The sequence below is a fragment of the Silene latifolia genome, chromosome 9 (assembly GCF_048544455.1).
Source record: "Silene latifolia isolate original U9 population chromosome 9, ASM4854445v1, whole genome shotgun sequence".
Taxonomy (NCBI): Eukaryota; Viridiplantae; Streptophyta; class Magnoliopsida; order Caryophyllales; family Caryophyllaceae; genus Silene; species Silene latifolia.
In genome coordinates, this window is record NC_133534.1 from 202,246,182 (window position 1) to 202,271,605 (window position 25,424).

The 25,424-nt window shown below is 42.1% G+C and overlaps 2 non-coding genes across 2 annotated transcripts; one reads left to right on the top strand and one right to left on the bottom strand.

Moving 5' to 3' along the window:
- Positions 1 to 7,211: 7,211 nt before the first annotated feature.
- On the top strand, positions 7,212 to 7,318 carry LOC141603457 (small nucleolar RNA R71). The gene has a single exon (XR_012525332.1). It is a non-coding gene; the product is annotated as a small nucleolar RNA R71 (small nucleolar RNA).
- A 331-nt stretch (positions 7,319 to 7,649) lies between these two features.
- On the bottom strand, positions 7,650 to 7,756 carry LOC141603608 (small nucleolar RNA R71). The gene has a single exon (XR_012525473.1). It is a non-coding gene; the product is annotated as a small nucleolar RNA R71 (small nucleolar RNA).
- Between the last annotated feature and the right edge of the window lie 17,668 nt (positions 7,757 to 25,424).

Here is a 25,424-nt window from a genome sequence, read left to right on the forward strand (position 1 = left end):
TAATTGGTTATGAAACCGTTGCGATTTTCTATTTATTATTCTTGTCGAATTCCAAATGCAATGCAAATGTCCTTCTATTTACATTTTGAAATTAGTGGGTTGTATCCTGTGGAGGATTGCCTACGTATTCATTAAGAAAATGAAATCAAACCCTTGCGCGTAGTTCGAGTAAATGTAAAAGAATAATTGTTCTAAGCAAGAGCTTGTAATGAACTTTAGAAAATGAGCATGAGCTTTTTACTTACTCTTAAGTTGCAAATTTAGTTTATTTGATGATATGAGGATGACAAATTTGTCAAAATGCAAGAGCAGAGTGACATTAGCTTATTTCAGCTTGGCCAAGGGCCGTTTATTTAGTGCCGCAAGAGCGACACGTGAGGTTACGCGAGGCGCGTTTTTTTCTCTTATTCTAGGCATAATACCGCTTTAGTTGGTCAAGTTTTGTCGGGTTGGAAAATTCATTCCCATCTAGGTCTGTGATTCTAACCGCACCCCCTGGAAGTATGGACTTGACTAGAAATGGTCCGGCCCAATTAGGTTTGAATTTTCCCCGTGGATCGACAGGTAAAAGAGCTCTAACCGATTTGAGTACTAAGTCTCCTTCCTTGATGTTTCTTGGCTTAACCCTTTTGTTGAAAGCTCGTTTGATACGTGCTTGATATGTTTGGACATTATGCAAGGCGCGTAGCCTACGTTCATCCAAGAGGATGAGTTCTTCATATCTATCCCTCTTCCAGTCGGCTTCCGGGATTTGACTTTCGAGTAAGATACGCAAGGATGGTATTTCTAACTCGACTGGCTGTACAACCTCCATGCCATAGGTCAAATAGAAAGGTGTGGCCCCAGTGGGCGTCCTAACAGATGTGCGATATCCCCACAAAGCAAAGGGTATCTTGCTTGGCCAATCTCGATAGTTGTCAATCATTTTCTTGAGAATTGTGACAACGTTCTTGTTTGCTGCCTCTACCGCGCCATTAGTCTGTGGTCTATATGGCGAAGAGTGGTGATGCCTAATTTTGTACTTGGCTAGAAATTGCTCAGTCTCGGCTTGGAAATGTGATCCATTATCGCTAATGATCTCATGTGGGCAACCGTATCGATAGATGATGTTGTTTTGTATGAACTTTGCCACGTTTTTAGCCGTGAGACTAGTGTAGGAAGCCGCTTCTACCCATTTGGTGAAAAAGTCGATTGCCACTAGGATGAAAAAATGACCTCCTGTTCCGGCTGGGGTTATCTTCCCAATTATATCAATTCCCCAGGCAGAAAATGGCCAAGGAGATGTCATCGTATAGAGCAATGAAGAAGGGACATGCTGTACATTCCCGAAGATTTGGCAGTTGTGGCAATGTCTTACATATTTGATGCAATTGAATTCCATTGTGGTCCAATAGTACCCCAAACGTGTGATTTTATTTGCCATCATGGGCCCACTCATGTGAGGACCGCATTCTCCATCATGAACTTCTTCCATCACTTTCCGCGCCTGTGAATGATCAAGGCAACGTAGGATTACACCAAGAGGTGTTCTTTTGTATAACTCTCCTTGCATAAGAACGTATTGGGAAGCTAGTAGGCGTATAGCACGTTGTCCCCTTTTGTCCATATCTGGTGGATAGGTACCGTTGAGCTTGAAATTTAGGATTGCTTGGAACCATGGTTCCTGTGTGATTTCCTCTTCATCGGTGATTTGGTGGACGTAAGCTGGCTCTGACCGTCGTTCGATGCATAAAGGCATTTCCACCATGTCATCTGGCATATTAATCAAAGATGCGAGTTTTGCAAGAGCATCCGCAAATTGATTTTCTTCCCGAGGTAGGTGTAGATAGGTCACGTGATCAAAGAATTGGGCCACTTGGTCTATTCTGGCTTGATAAGGTGCTAAGCTTTAGCTTCGGATTTTCCAAGATCCCGTAACTTGATTGATGATCAGGGATGAATCCCCATGTACTCGGAGGTTTTTAATGCCTAAGCTCACTGCCGCTTGTAGTCCAATGAGACAAGCTTCGTATTCTGCAGCATTGTTTGTCACCTCGAAGTCGAGTTTGACAGAGATTGGTGTATGCTCGCCTTCAGGAGAAATGAGCTACACTCCTATTCCAAATCCTCTTAAGTTTGATGCTCCATCAAAATAAAGGTCCCAGGAGTCTACATCGGTTTGGAGTATATCCTCGTCTAGAAATGACCAAGTATCTATTGTTTGTGCATCATTGATTGGATTTTCTGCGAAGAATTCGGCAACGGCGCGCCCTTTTATAACTTTCAGAGGCACGTATTTGAGGTCAAACTCTGAGAGCATCAAAGTCCATCTTGCTAGGCGTCCGTTGAGGACGGGTTTCTCGAAGAGGTATTTGACTGGATCCATTTTGGAGTATATTTTGACGGAGTAGCTAAGCATGTAATGGCGTAGCTTCTTCGTCGCCCACACAAGAGCGAGGCATGTCTTTTCGAGTTGTGAGTATTTGCACTCGTACTCCAAGAACTTCTTACTAAGGTAGTAGATAGCTCTTTCTTCCTTTCCTACGGTTTGGGCTAGCATGGCACCCATGGCTGTTTCAGTCACCGTGAGATATAAACCAAGAGGTTGATCTCGTTGAGGTGGCATGAGCACTGGTGGTTTAGCTAATATCTCCTTGATTCGAACAAATACCTTATGACAGTCATCATCCCACATGGTGTGATCCATTTTCTTGAGCTTCTTGAAGATAGGTTCACAAATCATGGTGAGTTTCGATATGAATCGACTTATATACTGCACTTTCCCCAGGAATCCTCTGACTTCTTTTTCCGTTTGAGGTTGTGGCATTTCGATCAGAGCCTTGATTTTGGAAGGGTCTATTTCTATACCTCGTTGGCTAACGACATATCCCAGGAGTTTGCCAGATGTTACTCCGAATGCGCACTTCTGAGGATTGAGCCTCATGTTGTATTTTCGTAGCCTTGAGAAAAATTTGCGAAGGTTCGCAATGTGCCCTTCTCTATCCTTGGACTTGACAATCATGTCGTCTACGTATACCTCGACTTCTTTGTGCATCATGTCATGTAAGAGTGTGGTTGCGGTGCGTTTATATGTAGCTCCGGCGTTGATTAACCCGAACGGCATGACCGTATAGCAATAGGTTCCCCATTGAGTTACAAAGGCGGTCTTATGCATGTCTCATATGGCCATCTTGATTTGGTTATAACCCGCATACCCATCCATAAAGGATAGTAATGCGTGGTCTGCGGTATTGTCCACCAATATGTCGATATGTGGTAGAGGAAAGTCATCTTTAGGACTTGCTTTGTTTAAGTCTCTAAAATCAACACAAACACGGATTCTCCCATCCTTTTTGGGTACAGGTACTATGTTAGCTACCCAGTCAGAGTACTCGGAAACTTTGATGAACCCGGTTTTGAATTGCTTATCGACTTCTTCTTTAATCTTGAGAGCCCATTCTGTTCTCATTCGACGAAGCTTCTGTTTCACAGGCTTGAAGCCTGGCTTAATTGGGATTCTATGTTCGACGATATCCCTGTCGATCCCTGGCATGTCTTTGTAGGACCAAGCGAAGACGTATTTGAACTCGTGTATGAGGTCTATGAAACCGGCCCTTTCGGTAGAGCTCAAGGTAGTCCCTATCCTAAGTTCTTGGGGTTCTAGTTCGGTTCCTACATTGTGGGTTCGGTGTTCTCTATTACTGGCCCCCCTTCCCCTTCCTGTAGTATTTCTTTGGCTACGTAGGGAGGTATCTCAATTGAGTCTGGGTCTTGGTCATCCTCAGTATCATCGTAAACAGAATTGCACTCAAGATAACACAAAGAGTAAGCAGAACCTGATTTATTCATATTAAAGTTTGAGAAAAGTTGAAACAAAGAAGCCGTCGATCGTGGTCGGTGGCGGTAAAGGGACGATTGTTGGGACATTTCCCGAACTACTGTTACTATTTGAGGCTAAGCTAGGAGAAACAAAGGGAATGGGGATGACGACAGGAGGAGACTCCTTAGTGACTTCTCTAGACTCCGACTCTGACTCCGACTCGAATTCACCATCTTCTGGTTCTCCTTTGAACATATATCCTTCTCCAGTGGTGAGCTTGAAGAGTCTTTCTTGATTGTTGGTCCACTTGATTGATTTTCTCCATCCTTTCTGCTGATTCACGTTTGTTTCTGTGATTAACGCGGTAGGGTTGAAGTGGTCGTCTTGAAGTATCATGGTAATGATCTCATCCTGCGCGGCTCTAACAAATCGATCTTCTCCAAACAATAGACTAACAGCCTGTTCGTCTAAGCAAGGTGCTTGACGAGCTTTGACGGTAGGAACCGTTTCTGGAGGAATGAAGTAGCAATCGTGAAAGATCTCGATTCCGGCTAGCTTCCTTTCGAGATAGTGCCAAGGTTCGGGAAATTCGTGAAAGAGTTCTAGACTTCCTTCCTTAACGAAGTATCCATTTAGGGTAGGGAGATAGGGTCGCATTTGGACTCCTATGTACTTACGGTTTTGAACTTGAGCAAGCATCTCGAGAACTTCCTCTTTAGTGGGTTTGTACCCTAGTCCAAGTGGTATCCTTTTTTAGTTGCCTTCCTTATAGGGTGCGAAGGTGTTTCTTCGGATAGGGTTCAAAGGCATTCCAGGGAAGTATCCCTGGGATTTGAGTTTGTGGTTGACCACCAAGTTGGAGTAGGGATCGTAATATAGGGGTGCCAATTCACTTTCTATGACACTTATGCTTTGGAAGCCCCCAAGCTCATATACTGGATCTGCAAGGACTTGATTGTTCGACTTCTTTTCGATTATTGCCTTGATGGTTGACGAAGTGATCGTCACCACTTTGCCATTTAGTGGGATCTTGATCTTTTGATGAAGGGTGGGTGTTACCGCTTTGGAAGCGTGAATCCAAGGTCTTCCTAGAAGTATGTTGAAGGAAGCTTCAATGTCCACTATTTGGAAGTTAACCTTTCGCTCAATTGGCCATGTGGCTATGGTTAGGTTAACGAGTCCTACTACCTTTCGTCGTGTTCCATCATATGCACGGACACCTTTATTGGTAGGGGTCCAATCCGACTCTTCCATTCCTAATTTGTATGCCGTTTTGAGGGGTATGACGTTGACCGCGGAGCCATCATCAACCAAGGTCATTGGCACATTCTTCTTTAGACAAATGACGGTGATGTAAAGAGCCAAGTTGTGACTAGCGCCAAAGGGTGGCAAATCTTCGTCTGAGAAAGTAATAGGATTACTTAGCTTCGGTGATTCTTGGAAGACCAAGTTGACTACATCTTCGGGTGTGGAGTTATGTGCTACATTTAGTTTGGCCAAAGCTTGCAGTAAAGCTTGGCGATGTGGGAATGAGCTTGCTACTAGTTGCCAGACTGAAAGATCAGCCTTTGTCTTCTGTAATTGCTTGAGCAAATGATCAGTGGAGTCATCTTCGTTATCATTTGGTGTGACAACGTTGGTTGGACCGTTTTGAGTAGTGCTTTGATATGGACGCCCCGAACGAGTTAGGTGGTCCACATCTTGGTCTTCACCATTTTGGACTATTTCCTTAACTAGGGAGTGTTCAATGAGATACTCGTCTTCATCATCATCGGCCCATACTCCATTGATTGTAGCTAGTTCTCTCATTCTCATGATCTCGTCTTCTAGTCGTGTGATTTGGTCGACTAGTTTATCAACCACGGCGACTATTTCTTGCATAGTGCCATTTTGAGAAAAGACTAGTGTCGCATGTTCTTTAGGTGTCGCATTGGGGTTATGTAAAGTTGTCACCACATTTTCCAATTCCCAAACTTGCCTATCCACACTCCTTGCCCATGCGATGAAGTCGGCGATGGTAGGGGAAATGGTAGAGTAGAACCCTTCATTCTCGATCTCGTAGATCTCATCTTCAATTAGAGAAATGAGGTGCGAACAATCTAAGGTAGATTCTTCACTTGTGATCACTAGAATCCCAAGAGGGTTCTGAGTGTTGTTGGGCTTACCTCCCGGCGGTATTGGTAGTCGCCCATCCTCTATCATGTCTTGAAGCACATTTTTCAATTTGTAGCATTTTTCTGTGTCATACCCCTTACCCCTATGGTATTCACAGTACGAGTTCTCGTCCCAGAATTTGAATTTCTTTCGGGTTCGGGAGTAGGCCCTATGGGTTGGAGTTTGCCTTGCTTCATTAGCCTCTTTAGAGCATTGGAGTAAGTGTCCCCAAGATTTGTGAATTTCCTCGGTGGGGTACTCTTCTTGGATGGCTCGAGAAGGTTAACTTAATCGGTCTTGCGAGTGGAGTCGTAAGAACGACTTGTTGAGCCTTGATATCCTCGACCTACCGTTTTGGACAAGAGCCCTTTACGGATGTCATCTTCAATCCTTGTTCCTAGTACGGTTAAGTCCTTGAAAGTTTTGATGTTTTGGTACCTCAAATGATTGGCATAGATGAGTTTGAGATTATCCACGAACTTCTCCACAAGGGTAGCCTCATCCGGGCGTTCAACTAGTTGGGTACTAGTCTTCCTCCACCTACTTAGGAAGTCGGTGAATCCTTCTTTGTCATTTTGGGTAAGAACCTCTAAAGTGCGCATGTTAACTTAAATCTCAGCATTATCCGCATATTGCTTAGAAAACTCGATTGCGGCATCTTCCCAAGTGGCGATCTTCTTGTGTTCTAAAGAGTAGAACCATTGCTTTGGGATGGTGTCAAGAGATGAAGGAAAGATCCTTAAGAACATCTCGGGTTTGATGCCTTTGATAGACATGTAATCCTTGAAGGCACGGATGTGGTTCAAAAGGTTTTCATGCCCCTAAGTTGGGATGGACATTCGGCTCATAGTACGTGTTTGTCTGCCTGTAATGTTGAAAGGCAGCACAAGACTCGAAGGGACTAGGACAATTTTCTGAAACATGTCCCTCAGCTCCACATCTTCTACAGACGAAAGGACCGTCTGAAACAGCATTCACATGATACATCCCTCCTTTTGAAGCTCCTCCCAACTCGTATTTGTCAAACCTCGCCGTGAGAGCCTCTAATGCAGCTACAGAAGGGGATTCAGCACTCCTCCTCTGATTGCCTCTGGAATTCCCATATTCAGCTTTATGGGTGGCTAAGTCATCAATGATCTTCCACCCCTTAGTCTCTCCCATATTCTCAGCAAATCGGCCATTGGCTGCAGCATCCAAGATAGCCCTCTGATCGTCATACAGCCCATTATAGAACTGATTGCAAAGACTCCATTTTTCGAACCCATGGTGCGGAATGGTTCGCACCAACTTCTTGAAACGGACCCATGCTTCATGGAAGTTCTCATCAGGTCCCTGTTTAAAGCTCGTGATCTAAGCTCTAATGGCATTCGTCTTCGAGGCAGAGAAGTATTTCTTGTAGAATGCCAAGGCCAAAGAATTCCAGTCGGTAATCCCATGAGCGACTCGATCCAGGTCTCTGTACCACTCCCTTGCAGCATCACGGGGAGGAAATTGTTCTAATTTTTAGTTGTTGTTATTTAGTCTTTCTTAGTTTAAGGGACATCCGTTCCTTAAACTTTGGCCTTGGGATTACCGACTGGAAGGGAGCCGCTCATGGGATTATCGAGATCTGGATCGAGCCGCTCATGGGATTACCGACTGGAATTCTTTGGCCTTGGCATTCTACAAGAAATACTTCTCTGCCTCGAAGACGAATGCCATTAGAGCTCAGATCACGAGCTTTAAACAGGGACCTGATGAGAACTTCCATGAAGCATGGGTCCGTTTCAAGAAGTTGGTGCGAACCATTCTGCACCATGGGTTCGAAAAATAGAGTCTTTGCAATCAGTTCTATAATGGGTTGTATGACGATCAGAGGGCTATCATGGATGCTGCAGCCAATGGCCGATTTGCTGAGAATATGGGAGAGACTAAGGGGTGGAAGATCATTGATGACTTAGCCACCCATAAAGCTGAATATGGGAATTCCCGAGGCAATTAGAGGAGGAGTGCTGAATCCCCTTCTGTAGCTACATTAGAGGCTCTCACGGCGAGGTTTGACAAATACGAGTTGGGAGGAGCTTCAAAAGGAGGGATGTATCATGTGAATGCTGTTTCAGACGGTCCTTTCGTCTGTAGAAGATGTGGAGCTAAGGGACATGTTTCAGAAAATTGTCCTAGTCCCTTCAAGTCTTGTGCTGCCTTTCAACATTACAGGCAGACAAACATGTACTATGAGCCGAATGTCCATCCCAACTTAAGGTGGAGTAACCAGAATGTCCTGAATCCGACTCAACCTCCACAGCAGCAGCAGCAAACTTATGTGCCCCCTCACAAGCAACAACCATATCAAAAACCTCCCTATGTGCCGCAGCAGCAACAATCTCAAAACTCTGACTTTGCTGAGTTGAAGAATATGTTGCAAAAGGAGTCCCAAGCTAGAGAGGCCGGGATGAAACTACAAGAGAGCCAAATTGCTCAATTGGCTAGCAAGAATACCACTCGAGCTCCGGGGCACTTACCGACTCAAACTGACCAAAAGGAGACCCTTAATGCCATCACTTTAAGGAGCGGGTCTACCCTGGAGGGGCCTGCTATGGTCGAGGACAATGCTGAAAAGGATGGGGCGAAACCGAGTCAAAACAAAGCTGGAACGAGCAAAGGAAAGAAAAAGGCGTCTACTGGGTATATCAGTCGATCGACTGATATACCCAGTCGATCGACTGAGGTGCAACAAACAGTAGCTTCTGGTACTGTTGAAGCCAGTCCTTGCCACTGTTTATAATTTTGATACACAACGACGGGTATCAAATCTTGGATATCCCCGAGAACGGCGCCAAAATTTGATACCTGTCGATGTGAGTATAAAAATAAAATTTATAAAACCAAACTACTACTAGCAAGCGGTAGTAATGGTCGATCCGCAGGGAGGTAGGGAGATAATAGTTGTTATTAATTCTAGTCTAAGGGTAACAGTTGTGGGGGGTTTTTGATTGGATTATAACTAAATCTAAATGCGAAAACAAAATAAAAACTATAACTAAAGCAATTAAATAAAAAGGTGTAGAAAATAATAAAAGGGAAGCTAAGACGATTGGTTCACTGCAGCTGCGACGACGGTATCTAAGTAAGTCTGATAAATCACGATAGGTGGGCAAATAAGAAGTCCTCTCGGTCCATTCTTAACTAGTAGCGCCTCTCAGCCTATGCTACTGGTCCCTAGGTCTCACTAGTACTAGCTCTCGCCCTGAAAAGTGATTTCTAATGCTTAAATTACTTATCTTTCGATCTTAGCAATTTAGTCGTCTCAATTTATTAATCTATTTTCCCTCCCCTATCTCTCGATCTTATGGGTCGGTCAAATACTAAGCATTTAACAAGTCTCCTCCCGGTCTCGTTGTCAAATATTGCAATTAAAATATTGAAACGGTGCTAATCTATCGCGCGTCAGTCGATCGACCAATAGGTCCAGTCGATCGACTGACTAATCCAGTCGATCGACCAAAGGCCGACATCAGGTTTACTAATCTACGTCGTCTTCGCTACAGATCCCCTCGCATCTTAGCACGGGGTATTTAGCTACTCATAATAATTCTAACTACAACTACGAAAGCAATTAAAACAGTAAACGGAAGCATGATTAAAACGATTTAACGAAGAATTGCAATAAAGAAAATTACGGCTTTAGGGAACTAATCTAGCAATTCTAACTACGAAGATAATAAACTTAAAGACCGAAATTATGATTGAGAAATACCGAAACTGAAGGCCGAAAGGAAATCCAGATGCAAAATAGCGAACTTTATTGAGAAACTAAAGTATTTGAATGTAAACTATGCTAAACTCGAGACCTCATGTCTCTCCTCTAAAAACTGATAATTATTCTGAAAACATAGGTTAGTTATATAGGAATATCACGCACTCTTATTCCTAAACCTAAGAATACATTGGGCTTTCTAATTCTCGATCTTTTAATTTGCGCATCAGCTCGCGTGGTGGTCGATCGACCATCGAGGCGATCGATCGACCAAAGGCGCGTCTGCACTGCATTTCGACGATTCCTGCAGCGCGCACCGATCTTAAAACAGCTGCCATTTCTTTGTTACTTGGTCAAATCAGGCGTTCTATGCGGCGTTGGAAAGCTAAGAGGATAAGCTTTCACCTCCAATTAGAATCATACGATTATCTGCTCTAGAACTCGAGATATAGCCATCTGAAGCAGGCTGCAATATCGTGAAGTGCTTCTTTGCTCGTTAAACTCGTACGCACCCATGCTTTTGCTATCTTTAGGCCTTGAAACGTGCACCAAGCTCATTCCTTGACTAGCATCTACTTCATGTCAAATGCAATGCTAAGCACTTAGGGACGGATTCGGCTTATTTTCCACTGAAATCTTCATATTCCTACAAAATCACAAGAAAAGGAAGAAATACACGAAACAAGGGAAATAGTAGCATAAACTACTCAATTGAGCTCTGAAATGCGTGTGAAATGAGGTGCAAAACATCATATTTTAGACACGCATTAAACTTCCCCAAACCAAACCCTTGCTTGTCCCCAAGCAAGAACTAGACTCGATCTTAGAACCTAATGGAAGGAGTTCAATCTCAGAGCGAAATGCAACAAGTAAAGCCTAAACCAATTTAATGCACAACTAATAATCAATTAGCATTGTGAATCATGCAAATGAGTTATGGAGTCGTTAAAAACTGCTAAACCGTCAACTATAGAGACTTATCAAATTGGACTCTCACGGGTCGCTCAAATCACTCAAATAAGCACAGGTGAATATATGTAAAGATAGAAAGAAGTAATTTTGTAACGACACTCACCTAACTACGACCTATAAGAACATGCCTGCAATATAATATGAAAATAATCTCTACAACCGTACATATGCATTCCAACCAAACCAGTGACCATGACACATGCCGAGGTAAATATGGATATGTGAGGTAATGGGTAAGAAGGGCAAAACAATTATGGAAATGTGGAGGTATAGGCGGCCAAGCTAGTACCCAAATAAAACCATATGACAACATCCACATCCCTACTCAAAATCAACAATAAAACCGGTGCTAATAGCAAGCACAAATCTCAGAAATTCCATAAATAGTCAACTCCCCATAAGATACAAATGCAACATGGGAGCAAAAATCGCCATTAAATAAAGACTTTGAATTAGGCGATTTTTTCTTTTCTCGGGCTTCAGTAGATTGACCAATGAGTCCAGTCGATCGACCATGTATCGAAATTGTTTCTCTTTTTTTTTTCGAATCATTTTTCTTTTCTTTTCTTTTCTATTTTTTTTCTTTCCAACTTCCTCAATTCTTTTTCCTCCTTCATTCTTTTTCCAACATCATCTCAATGAGAGCATATAACCAAACCGCAATAAACATATTCCCAAAATCTAATACTACTAGCTTGACAAAGGCAGGTTGAAATATAGGATGTAGTTAAGGGACAAAAGGCTAAATTTGGCTATGAGGGGTTTATGGGTAAAATGAATAAAGGGAAACCTCTACCACATGTGTCAGCAAACCACGAACCCGAATGCACACATGTATTAAGCAGATTAAGTTCATATTTATGCATATTGATATAACATGTCTCATAAGGAGTACTACTAACATTCCGAGATAAACCGGTCATGAATGACACCAGTTATAAGCTCTAAACCTCAGAATATGATGTAGTTTGCCAAAATTCTAAGTCAAGTCTCAAGTTCAGCAAGAAATTTAACGAAAACTCGTAGACTATGCATATATGATTCTACTAATAACATGTCAATTAGCAAGGCTTAGGCATAAACAGCTGCAAATGCAATGTCATCAATGAAATACTACCGTTCCGACTCGACCTATATGCTAAAATAAACGTGAAATTTTTTGAATTTTTTTTTTTGAATTTTGATATATATATATATGAAATGAAATAACAAATGCAAACTGAAATGCAATAAACGTGAAATAGAAATGCAATAAAACAATGCAAATGCGACGCAAAACCCTTCCCCAAACCAAATCACACAATGTCCCCATTGTGCAAAATCATGTAATTAGATAAACAAAGGAAATGGGATTTTGCGGTAAAACTAAACAAGACATGAAAGTAAGACTTAGAAACTCACAAGATATTAAGCGCAAAAGGAAACCTCCCCAAACCAGCGTGAGCTAGGAGGTTTCAGTAGCCAGCAGTGCTACCATAGGTACCTGAAAGACAAACGAAAGTACCGCGCGTAATTCCGAGAAAGCAATTATTAAAACGCAAAATTATGTGCAAAATAAGGGAACTGAAGAAAACAAAAATGAGTCGGAGAATAAAGTAGAGAAACGACTCCCTCAACTCCGCAAATCGACCAAACACAGCAGGGGAATGATCGAAAACAGGTACAACAGCGAACATGGTCGATCGACCATAGCATCCAGTCAATCGACCAGGATGACACGAACAGAAGCTCTGTAGCTGTAGCAGTCAGTCGATCGACCACTCAGGCCAGTCGATCGACTGAGAAACCTGCTATAAGTTGCTGATTTCTTCGAATTAGCTCAATAAATTGAGCTAACATGGTCTATAAACCTGCAAATACACATAATAATGCGCCCAAAATTGCGCAAAACCCAAAGTAACTGTCTAAAGTTTATAAAAATCCTAAGCAAACCAAACTAAGCGAAGTTTCGCGCACACGAAAAACGATAAATAGTCTAAAAGCAATAAATTGTCTTAAAAAGGTCTAAGAAACGAATCAACGGAAACTGCGAAAAATCTCCGACCAAGGCTTCTATCTACATGAAGTAGCTTCCGCAGTGCTCATCTCAGAAGCTGGACTCCACTCTACTCCGCCTGGAATACTCAACGGATCATCTCTAGCATCTTCCCAAGCATGACCATCATCTTCTAGCTCCTCACACTCAAGATCCGACTCCGAAATTTTGACTGGCTCCTTCTTCTTGGGTTCCTCATCTGGCTCCTCGTCAGTTGCATAGCTCAGACATCCCAAACCGCCTCTCTGAACAATGGGCTCCTTCATAGCTGGAGCGATTAGCGGTTCTTTCTTCCCCAAACCGGTTCCTGCAATATCCAAAACAGAAGAATGTTCCTCCAATTTGCTCCCAATCTGGGGCGGAGGTGTCATAACAGGAATAGGTACAGGCAAGGGAGTAGGAGTGTTAATAATGACAACATAAGACTTACGAGCATTACAAGTCACAGGACACATAACATCTTTCTTCCTATAAGTCTGGGCAAAACTAATGGACTGCTTCCCTACTTTAAAGGTCAATGTCCCTGAGCCAACATCTATAACTGCACCAGCAGTGTGCAGAAATAGTCTACCCAAAATGATAGGAATATGAGCATCCTCGGGTATATCCAGTACAACGAAGTCAACAGGGAAGAAAAACTTTCCTATTTGCACAGGAATGTCTTCTAAGACTCCTATAAATTTGGACCGCAGAACGATCAGCCATCTGTACTGTCATGCTAGTAACTGCAAACCTAGTCAATTTCAATTTTCTAGCTAGACTCAAAGGCATAACGCTAATGCTGGCTCCTAGGTCACATAATGCCTTCTCAATTGAGAAAGTACCAATATTACAAGGGACTGAAAAGCTACCCGGGTTAGCTAACTTGTGTGGAGCAGTGCGAGTCAAATAAGACCTAGATTCTTCAGTTAAATTAACAGACTCGACCCTATCAAGTTTCCGCTTCTTATTTAAAAGCTGTTTCATAAATTTCATGTAAGCGGGAACTTGATTTACCAACTCAAGAAAAGGTACTTGCACATTAAGACCATGAATGACATTTTTAAATTTTTCAAAGTATACCTCATCTTTCGTTGGTACCAGCCTCTCTGGATATGGGGCTTGCAAAAGTAACTTAGCCCTCTCCTCTAGGTCTCTCATACCGGCATCGGTGGACTTAGGCTGAAAATCCACCACTTTATCCTTGTTATAGCTCGAACCTTCTTCAGTCCGCCTCAGGAATGAACCATTAACCGTCGTGGGGTCATACTTTGGAACCGGAACGGACCCATCAGCATTTGGATCTTGCCTCGATAGTTTCGGAGCTGTCGTACCCCGAAACAAGAAGTCCCTCAAGTTGTCTGGCATTGGAGGATGGAATGGTTCGTCATCGGCTGCTTCCTCAGTCGATCGACCATGTTGGTCAGTCGATCGACTGGTTTCAACAGTACCAGAAGCTATGTCATTTCGCTGGATCGGTCGATCGATCGGTAGGTGATGTGGTCGATCGACCGTGATTACTGCTGATCGTCTTTTTCTCGCCCTTTTTCTTCTTCCCTTTTCAGCAGCTTTCTCGGGTCCATCGAGAGCAGACCCGCTCCTCAGCGTCATTGCATGTACGGTCTCAATACGCTGATTCAGAGAGTGAAATTGACTCGGTATCTCAGCTGCATTCTTGTCTAATGTAGCAATTTGAGATTTCAGCTCCATGATTGAGACCTCATTTGCCGCATTACTTTTCTGTACCTCTACCATAAGCAGCTGCACTAGACTTATCAACTCTGCAACTTCATTATTTGACTCTTGCTGTGATGGACTGGATGGTGGTGGGGCTTCATAAGGAGGCCCATATGGTTGACGCGGTGAAGTAGGAGCGTAATTATACGAATTGTCGAGCTGAAGTTGATGAAAGGCAAACATCTTCTCATTAGGGTGCCTGCATGCCTCCGATGTGTGTCCCCTTCCGCCGCATCTCCCACAAAACAGCACCTACTGCTCCTGAGAATGGAACATGGGTGGCCCCTTCTGAAGTACTGCAAATAAACAACACTAAAGAAGAAGACAAGAACTGCCTCAAGGTACTCAGTCTTCCCTTGAGGCGAAAAACAGACTAAAATGAAAAACAACTAAAACTAGCGCTGCCTCCCCGGCAACGGCGCCAAAATTTGATACCTGTCGATGTGAGTATCAAAAATAAAATTTATAAAACCAAACTACTACTAGCAAGCGGTAGTAAGGGTCGATCCATGAGGAGGTAGGGAGATAATAGTTGTTATTAATTCTAGTCTAAGGGTAATGATTGTGGGGGTTTTGGATTGGATTATAACTAAATCTAAATGCAAAAACAAAATAAAAACTATAACTAAAGCAATTAAATAAAAAGGTGTAGAAAATAATAAAAGGGAAGCTAAGACGATTGGTTCACTACAGCTGCGACGACGGTATCTAAGTAAGTCTGATAAATCACGATAGGTGGGCAAATAAGAAGTCCCCTCGGTCCATTCTTAACTAGTAGCGCCTCTCAGCCTATGCTACTGGTCCCTAGGTCTCACTAGTACTAGCTCTCGCCCTGAAAAGTGATTCCTAATGCTTAAATTACTTATCTTTCGATCTTAGCAATTTAGTCGTCTCAATTTATTAATCTATTTTCCCTCCCCTATCTCTCGATCTTATGGGTCGGTCAAATACTAAGCATTTAACAAGTCTCCTCTCGGTCTCGTTGTCAAATATTGCAATTAAAACATTGAAACGGTGCTAATCTATCGCGCGTCAGTCAATCGACCAATAGGTCCAGTCGATCGACTGACTAATCCAGTCGATCGACCAAAGGCCGACATCAGGTTTACTAATCTACGTCGTCTTCGCTACAGATCCCCTCGCATCTTAGCACGGGGTATTTAGCTACTCATAATAATTCTAACTACAACTACGAAAGCAATTAAAACAAGAACGGAAGCATGATTAAAACGATTTAACAAGAATTGCAATAAAGAAAATTACGGCTTTAGGGAACTAATCTAGCAATTCTAACTACGAAGATAATAAACTTAAAGACCGAAATTATGATTGAGAAATACCGAAACTGAAGGCCGAAAGGAAATCCAGATGCAAAATAGCGAACTTTATTGAGAAACTAAAGTATTTGAATGTAAACTATGCTAAACTCGAGACCTCATGTCTCTCCTCTGAAAACTGATAATTATTCTGAAAACATAGGTTAGTTATATAGGAATATCACGCACTCTTATTCCTAAACCTAAGAATACATTGGGCTTTCTAATTCTCGATCTTTTAATTTGCGCATCAGCTCGCGTGGTGGTCGATCGACCACTGAGGTCAGTCGATCGACCAAAGGCGCTGTACAGAATTGCATTCTGACGATTCCTGCAGCGCGCACCGATCTTAAAACAGCTTCCATTTCTTTGTTACTTGGTCAAATCAGGCGTTCTATGCGGCGTTGGAAAGCTAAGAGGATAATCTTTCACCTCCAATTGGAATCACTCGATTATCTGCTCTAGAACTCGAGATATAGCCATCTGAAGTAGGCTGCAATATCGTGAAGTGCTTCTTTGCTCGTTAAACTCGTACGCACCCATGCGTTTGCTATCTTTAGGCCTTGGAACGTGCACCAAGCTCATTCCTCGAGCATCTACTTCATGTCAAATGCAATGCTAAGCACTTAGGGACGGATTCGGCTTATTTTCCACTGAAATCTTCATATTCCTACAAAATCACAAGAAAAGGAAGAAATACACGAAACAAGGGAAATAGTAGCATAAACTACTCAATTGAGCTCTGAAATGCGTGTGAAATGAGGTGCAAAATATCATATTTTAGACACGCATCAATGTCACTGTCAATTCTTGTTTCATTGTGAGCCTGTTACTGCTGCATCTTTCATTGACCTTTGTTCAAACTTTCACCAAAAAAGGAACCTGCTTTAATCTGTTTTTCCATAAAGTTTATGGTTTATTTACTGCAAATACGTTTCTGAGCTTAAGCCATTTATTATATGCTCCAAATTGGTTATCAGAGCCAAGGTTAAAACTCCCTATAAATACACCACCTTTTATTCAACCCCACAAAAGCCTTGTCTACTAAAAAAAAATCAAATAAAAAGAGCACAAATGGATAATGAGAGATTAAACCTCCTAGAAGACACTGTCAGGAGATTAGCTGGTAGTATGGAAACCATATCAACTGTTGTCAACAGGCTGGTTCAGGATCGAGCCACAGAAGAAAACTCTGACACTGATGAAGCAATACCAGTGAGGCCTAGATCAGGTAAACATGACAACTCCATTAGAATAGATTTTCCTGAGTTTAATGGTAGTCTGAACCCAGATGACTTCCTAGAATGGCTTAGGTCCATGGAGAGAATCTTTGAGTTCAAAGGATACAATGATTCAAAAACGTTTAAGATAGCTATCCTAAAACTAAAGGGCTATGCTTCACTCTGGTATGAAGGCATGAAAAACCAGAGATTAAGAGGGGGGAAGGAACCTATTAAATCCTGGGATAAACTCAAAAACAAAATGAAAACTAAGTTTATTACTACTGACTACACCCAAGACTTGTTTCTGAACTTACTCACCTAAAACAAGGGGATGATTCTGTAGAAGCCTATCTCAGGGAATTTGAAAACTTAACCCTACAGTGTGAGTTACAAGAGAAACCATAACAGAAAATGGCTAGGTTCATAGAAGGGTTAGACCCAAAAATTGCTGCCAAGGTTAAACTATAACCCCTATGGTCCTTTGATGAAGTGGTCAGGGTGTCCCAAAAATTGGAAAAACAAGGAAAAGATAAGGCCACTGCACCAAAAACGCAATACAAACCCCAAAGTTCCAAACTTTACACCCCTGTCAAGTTTAATATGCCAACTAAAGAAGAAAAAGGGAAAGCCAGCATCAGTAGATCCCCTCCTGGTGACCTGAAGAGAAGGTGTTACCAATGTCAGGGTTATGGCCATTTTAGCAGAGAGTGTCCCACCAAAAGAACCCTCACTGCAATGGAAATCCAAGTTATGGAAGAGGATGGGGATATTGAAGTGGAAGGCCCCTTTGAGGAGTCCACAGAAGAAGAAGTCGGGGGACAATCTAATAGAGAGCTGGTACTAGCCCCTGATGAAGGACCAGTGCTAGTGCTCAGAAGGATTATGCACACCCAAAGCTTAGAAGAGGGTCAGAGGCAACATATCTTCCCGTCCAGATGCACTATACAAGGTAGGGTTTGTCACCTAATCATAGATGGAGGCAGTTGTGCTAATGTAGGCTCCACTACATTGGTAGAGAAGCTCAAGCTTCTCACAAGGGAGCATCAACACTCTTATAAGATCAGGTGGCTTAGTCAAGGTTCTGAGATTGCTGTGAACAAGCAGGCCCTCATCTCCTTCTCTATTGTACAAGCCTATACAGATTCCCATGGATGTCTGCCACATCCTATTAGGGAGACATTGGGAATTTGACAGGAGCATTGTCCACCATGGGAGGAACAATACCTACTCCTTCATCAAAGATGGACAAAGGATCACCCTCAAACCTCTAACCCTGGCTACACCCCCTGAATCTAGTGAGAAAGCTCCTACAAATCAGATCAATGGAACCTTATTTCTCAGGGAGTATGAGGTACTACAAGAACTCAACCAGGGAACCCTCATTTTTGCTGTCATTCCCAAAGAAATCAAGGTGAATTCTTGTGTTCCCCAACCTGAACCTCTCAAAAAGATTTTGGAAGAGTTCAAAGATGTATTTCCCACTGAACTCCCTCCTGGATTACCCCCTCTGAGAGGGATTGAACACCAAATTGACCTCCTCCCATGACCAACCTTACCAAACAAACCTGCTTATAGGTGTGACCCTGGTACTGCTAAGGAACTGCAAGAGCAAATATCTGACCTTATGAGTAAGAGTTATGTCAGGGAGTCCCTAAGCCCATGTGCAGTACCAGCTCTGTTGGTCCCAAAAAAATATGGCATTTGGAGGATGTGTATAGATAGCAGAGCACTAAACAACATCACCATCAAGTACAGGTTCCCAATTCCCAGACTTGATGACCTACTAGATGAACTAAGTAGAGCAAAGACCTTCTCCAAAATTGATCTAAGACAGGGATACCATTAGGTCAGAATTAAGGAGGGTGATGAGTGGAAGACAGCCTTTAAAACCAAACTGGGACTATATGAGTGGCTTGTCATGCCATTTGGTTTGTCCAAAGCATCTAGAACCTTCATGAGGCTCGTGACTGAGGTGTTGAGACCTTTTATTGGGATATCCGCAGTTGCATATTTTGATGACATACTAGTGTACAGCTCCAGCACTACTGAACACTTGAAGCACCTGAGGGAAGTGTTCTTAACTCTCAGGAAACACAAGCTCTTTGGGAAGTTAGATAAATGCTCATTCATGGTCCCTGAAGTGTCATTCCTAGGATATATTGTCTCTGGCCAGGGTATCTCAGTGGACCAAGATAAAGTGGAAGCCATCAGATCCTGGCCTGTCCCAACCAATATTACTGAGGCCAGGGGTTTTCATGGTTTAGCCTCCTTCTATAGGAGGTTCATAAAAAATTTCAGCACTCTGGCTGCTCCCATTACTGAGTGCCTCAAGAAAGGAGATTTTAAATGGACCCCCACAACACAGACTGCCTTTGTAGCCATCAAGGAAAGGATTTGTTCAGCACCCATCCTGGCACTACCTGATTTTGAGAAACTGTTTGAGGTTGAGTGTGATGCAAGTGGGGTAGGCATAGGAGCAGTACTAACCCAGGAGAAGAAATCGGTGGCATTCTTCAGTGAGAAGCTCAATGGGGCCAAATTGGGCTACTCAACTTATGACAAAGAATTCTATGTCATGGTTAGGGCAATAACTCACTGGGAACATTACCTGAAACCCAAACCCTTTGTCCTGCACTCTGACCATGAAGCCCTCAAGTTCATCAATGGCCAGCATAAGCTGAACCCTAGGCATGCCTAATGGGTGGAGTTTCTACAGGCTTTCTCTTTCACCAGCAGCTACAAGGAGGGCAAACACAACATTGTAGCAGATGCCCTCTCTATAAGAAACCATGTGTTGGCCCTGCTGGAAGGGAGGATCCTTGGCTTTGAAATGATCAAAGAGCAGTATGTTGGGGACCCTGATTTCTCAGTAGACTACCACAACTACAAGGAAGGCAAATCCAGTAAACTAATATTGTAACAGGGTTTCTTGTTCAAAGGAAATAGGTTGTGCATCTCAGGGAGCTCAACAAGGGATCTCCTCATCAGGGAGGTCCACTCTAATGGATTAGCTGGACACTTTGGGATTAACAGAACTCTTGAAATCGTGCAAGATCAGTTTTACTCGCCAAAGATGCTAGCTGATGTACAAGCCATTATTCATAGGTATGGTCATTGCCAGAAGTCCAAGAGTCAATTCAGGCCTGGTCCATACATTCCCCTACCTATTCCTAGCAAACTATGGGATGCTGTGAGCCTTGACTTCATTGTGGCCTTGCCTAGGACACAGAGAAGTAAGGATTCCATCATGGTGGTGGTAGACAGGTTTAGCAAGATGGCATACTTTGTACCTTGCAAAAACACAGAGAATGCCATGAGTGTAGCTGACTTATACTTCACGGATATTGTAAGGCTACATGGTGTTCCTAGGTCAATGGTCTCTGACAGGGATGTAAAATTCCTAAGTTACTTTTGGAAAGCACTCTGGAAGATGCTCAAAACCAAGCTACTGTTCAGTACAACCTACCACCCCCAGACAGATGGGCAGACTGAAGTCACCAACAAAACCTTAACTCATATCCTCAGGAGCATTGTGAGCAAATCTCTGAAAGACTGGGATCTCAAGCTGGCTCAAGCTGAGTTTGCTTACAACAGGGCTCCTGCTACAACAACTGGACTGTCCCCATTTGAGGTAGTCTATGGTATGAACCCACACATGCCCCTTGATCTGGCCAAGATACCCACTGAAGAATATAATTTTGATGCCCAAGCTAGGATAGAATCCATCACCAAGCTCCACAAACTAGTACAGCAACAGATTCAAAAAAACAAATGAAAGGTATCAGAAGAGAGCACTACAAGCCAGACCAAGAAAACCATTTCAGGTTGGTGACCTGGTATGGCTCCATCTAAGGAAGGACAGATTTCCAGCCAAGAGGAAAAACAAGCTCATGTCTGGGGCAGAAGGACCATTTGAGATCAGTCAAAAACTGGGAAATAATGCTTATAAACTACTTTTACCTGGGAGTGAGGTGGTAGAGGGAACATTCAACATTGGGGATCTATCTCCCTACTATGGAGATGAGGTTCATGGAGAAGGTCCAACAGATGAAGCACACTTTCAAGGAGAGGGGATTGGAGCAGGAGCTCTGGGTTCGAATTCCACCACAGACACAATCCTAAACAACCAGGCACATACACCCGCGCAAAGGGAATGGGTGCAACTCCTTGGTAAAGGTCTGAAGCCATGGGGCCTGGCCATGGTCCATCTAGCCTAAGGGAAGTGTCCACTATAACCTTGCCTAGGAACCTTCCTGCTGCTGACGTCCACATCAACATAAATATCACCCAACAGAAGCACATGAGGAGGAGTACTATTTGTAGCTGCTATTTTGTCCATTTCATGAGTCATTGCATTCCTAGCTGTACTGTTTTAATTTTGTTTGTTCTTTTCTGTTTTAAAACCCTACAAACACTTACCATTTGAGGACAATAAATTCTGTAACCATCCCTGGAATGAGGGCAGCTTTTGACAAAAGAAGAACCTGCATTTCTGCAGCTTATTTTCCTGTGTGGAGTATAAGGACCAGTCACCTGTGTGGGACCGAATCCTTTAGCTGACCTGTGTTGGCAACAATTTACCTTAGTCTTTTTATTTTTCCTTGTGTATGTCACTGTCAATTCTTGTTTCATTGTGAGCCTGTTACTGCTGCATCTTTCATTTACCTTTGTTCAAACTTTCACCAAAAAAGGAACCTGCTTTAATCTGATTTTCCATAAAGTTTATGGTTTATTTACTGCAAATACGTTTCTGAGCTTAAGCCATTTATTATATGCTCCAGTTACGATGTGTCGACAATTCTTGATTTGAACTCGACATATCCAAACGGTGCTTGCACCAACCCCGTTTTGTCCTACTCCCTAGCCCCGTTACAGCCCTTGTTTCATATTGTGTGCATTTTACCATTGTTTGCATTTCATTAGACATAGGGCAGTCTTACACATTAGATTGCGGGCACGTTTTCTCTAATCGAGTTAGGAGAGTGATTTTGGTTATTAGTTATCACAAAAATCACCTTGTTCTTTCATTGAGTGACGAGTGAAAACCGTGAGGATGTCGTTGCCTAGGTCCCCTTAGTCATGGGTCTTTTGGTTGAATCTCGTGTCGGTTTTGTAATTCTCGGCGGACTTGCCTACTTCCCGTTACCCCGCTCTTAAATGTGTTTCTTGAGTATTGGTCACACTAGGGTTGCTTGAGCCATGCCTAGGGGGTTGGCACCTCCGTTGGAACTTCTGAGACGGTACTCCCGACCAAGACCGTGTTTTGTTGTTTAAAAATCCGGCCACTTAGATAAGGAAAGTGGACCATTTTGTTAGATGCATTTTATTATTTGATTACGTACTTTCATGATAGATGCATCGCAGTTTTGTAGCAAGACCCAACTTGCCTTGCAATAGGGCACTCTTCCCTCATGGGTGTCAAATTGTGAGTTGAAGGGGCGTTGAGTGCGCTAATACTCATTCGGATATTATTAGTAGATTGGTTGAGTGATGCTTATATTGTGTATACACTCTTGATGACCACCATAGTAGTCTCTTTTGCATCGATTTTAGACTTACTCGAGGACGAGTAATGTTCAAGTGTGGGGAGGTTTGATATATGATTTATTTGCACCGAATTTCCCTTCTTCTTTTATGCATTCCGACTCATATCGAGTCGGTTTTGTGTGTCTTTCCTTGTATTTTGTGCCCAATTCCCGTATCTGTGATTGGGTGTACCCTCTTGCAGGAATCAAGTCTAGTATAGAGGAATTGGGGCAAGGAAGGCATTTCAATGCCTTTACATGAAGAAAAGGGAGGTGAGGAGCTGAAGTGTAGTCCTCTGCCGGCAGGCCGGCAACCGGCAGGGGGCATTGCTGTGAGGAGAAAAGGAGGAAAAGAAGCCAAGAGGTGTTGTCTGCCGGCAGGCCGGCAGCCGGCAGGGAACACATGCCCAATACTTAGAATTTTTGAAGAAGTTTTTGGAGCTAAAAAATGGAAGACCTCGCTGCCGGCATAGCTACAGCCGGCCAGCCGGCATAGAGTAGCAAGAATGTAAGAAGCGAAGGAAAGGTCGAGGTAGAGGTATCCTCTGCCGGCAGGCCGGCAGCCGGTCCACCAGCAGAGAATACAGCAGGTCTATTCTACGTTGAAAATCCAAGATGTCGCTACCGGTTGGGGTAGCCGGCAGCCGGTCTGCCAGCACAGGATGACAATCGCGATAAGGGGCCTTGCTTCTTTATTTTCCTTTAATCCAATGAAACACTATATATACCCCTCCCTTAATCAATTGTAAATACAACCCTAGATCTGAAAACTTTCCCTAATTATTGTAATCTTTCCTTAATCAAAGCATTATCCTTTCCATAATTATTATTAATCACTTAGTAAAATTAGTTTAGTATTAGTTATTATCAATTGTTTACATTTGGTTTTTGGGATTGTATTGAGAGATTTTGGAGGATTTCCTTCATTTATTCACTCAAAGCAATCATCTTTACCCTTGTTGGTACATCTCTTCTCTTATTTACTTGGTTAATCAATTGTTTACATTTTAACTTGTCTTTTATAATTGTTGGAATCTTTACTATGTCATCTCTTTTTGTTATTTGTTCTTTTCCACTTATTTGCTTGAACAATTTGAACATGAGTGAGTAGTAATATTTCTAGGGTTTAGGGGGAGTCTAAATGGGATTATTGGGCATGATAGTTTGATTATTTTGAGTCTTTAGTGAAGTGTTTGTCTTTCTTAATCATGCACACAAGGTGTTTGATGAATTGTGTGAGTGAGAACTTGTGCTTTTTTGTCATAGTTGCTTAATTCCCCCATTGAATGAGAGTTTATGGTGGTCTTGTTGCATGTATTAGAATGGTGTGTTGCTTAATGAGAGTTAGTAATCATCTTTAGGATAATCAAGAGATTGATTTTCATCCTAGGATAAACCCTCATCATAGACTCCTTGAATCGTGTTGTTTGCCCTTAAACCATTTAGACAAACCCGAAAACCCTAGCCTTTAATCAATCGAATACATCTTTTCTCAATCGTTTGTTTATTTGTATCTAGTAGTTTAAATCAACTCCTTTTCTTTCATTCTTGACTAGACTAGACTCCTATTTAGACTAAGTAGAAACCCCTCCATCCTTGTGGTTCGACCCCGATTTACGCACTAAATTGGGTTATATATTGTTGGTGATAAGAGACTTGACCCTACCATTAAATCTTACTCATCACCGGTCATCCACCGACAGCCGGCCCATCGACCAAGGACACCTGATGACTTTGAATTCACAATTTTCTTCCAGCGAACTCCCAGCTGGGCCAAGCACCGGCAGCCGGCCCACCTGCTGGGAGTACTCCTCCGCACTATTAAAGCAAATTTTATTCGATAACATACGCACTTAAACATAGCATCCTTTACCATCATTCCAAAGCCTAATCACTCAAAATTAAGATGTAATCACTATTAAAGCAAATTTTATTTGATAACATACGCACTTGCTTCTTAACAACTCATTCGATAACATACGCACTTGCTTCTTAACAACTCCTACTACTTTAATCGCATCGCCATTTTCTCCTCTTCAAACAAATATCATATTTTCAACCTTTAAAAGAATTATCATATATTATATTGAAGCAGAAACCATCTGCCACGTGTCATCGCCAGATGGCGTCTGCCACGTGTCATTTCAGCAAATTAAAGCAAAAAATAAAGCTAAATTAATTAACAAATAACCTTTTAATTTTTACTAAAATAAAATGTCATAATTATGGATTCTTCCTAATAAAAATTCCCATAATACGGACAAGTTATAAAAGAAAGTTTCCATAGTGTCAAAAATATTTATTACATAATGAATTTAATCATAATCAAAATTCACTAATTAATGATTTGTTACCGAAATTAAAGCCTTGATTTATGCAAATGAAAATATTACCATTATTGTAATGAGCGTTCAATAAGTATAGATTTCATCAAATATTTGAAATCTTGGAATATTGTATATCGAGGGTCCAAGGGGAGCTATCCTATAGTTTCTATTTGACCATATTATACATAATTTTCGCCATTATAGAAATATAGGATATCTAACGTACTCTATATGAATACTCAAACTCTACACCTCTTTGTTTCGTATTGATTTTTATATTACTTTCAAAAAAACTTGTTTATATAATTTATAATGCTATTTTTTTCTGAAAATAAAATGATGAAATATGTTTGATGTGCATGATGAAGAATTGTAAATCTGTAAATCATAGTTCTGGATTGAAAGTTCAGCGAGGGGTGAAGGTTGCTTTGGTAATGAGCAGTTTGTATCAAGTATGGCAGCAAAGGAATAAGTGTAGAGTGGAGCAGGTTCTGATGAGGCCTCTATGCTTGGCTCAATGGATCAGTGAAGACATGAGGAAGAGAATAAGGGAAAGAGATAAGAGTCGGATGACTACTCATGAGCTAGATTGGTTAGGCAACTTAAAATTTATTTAGTTTT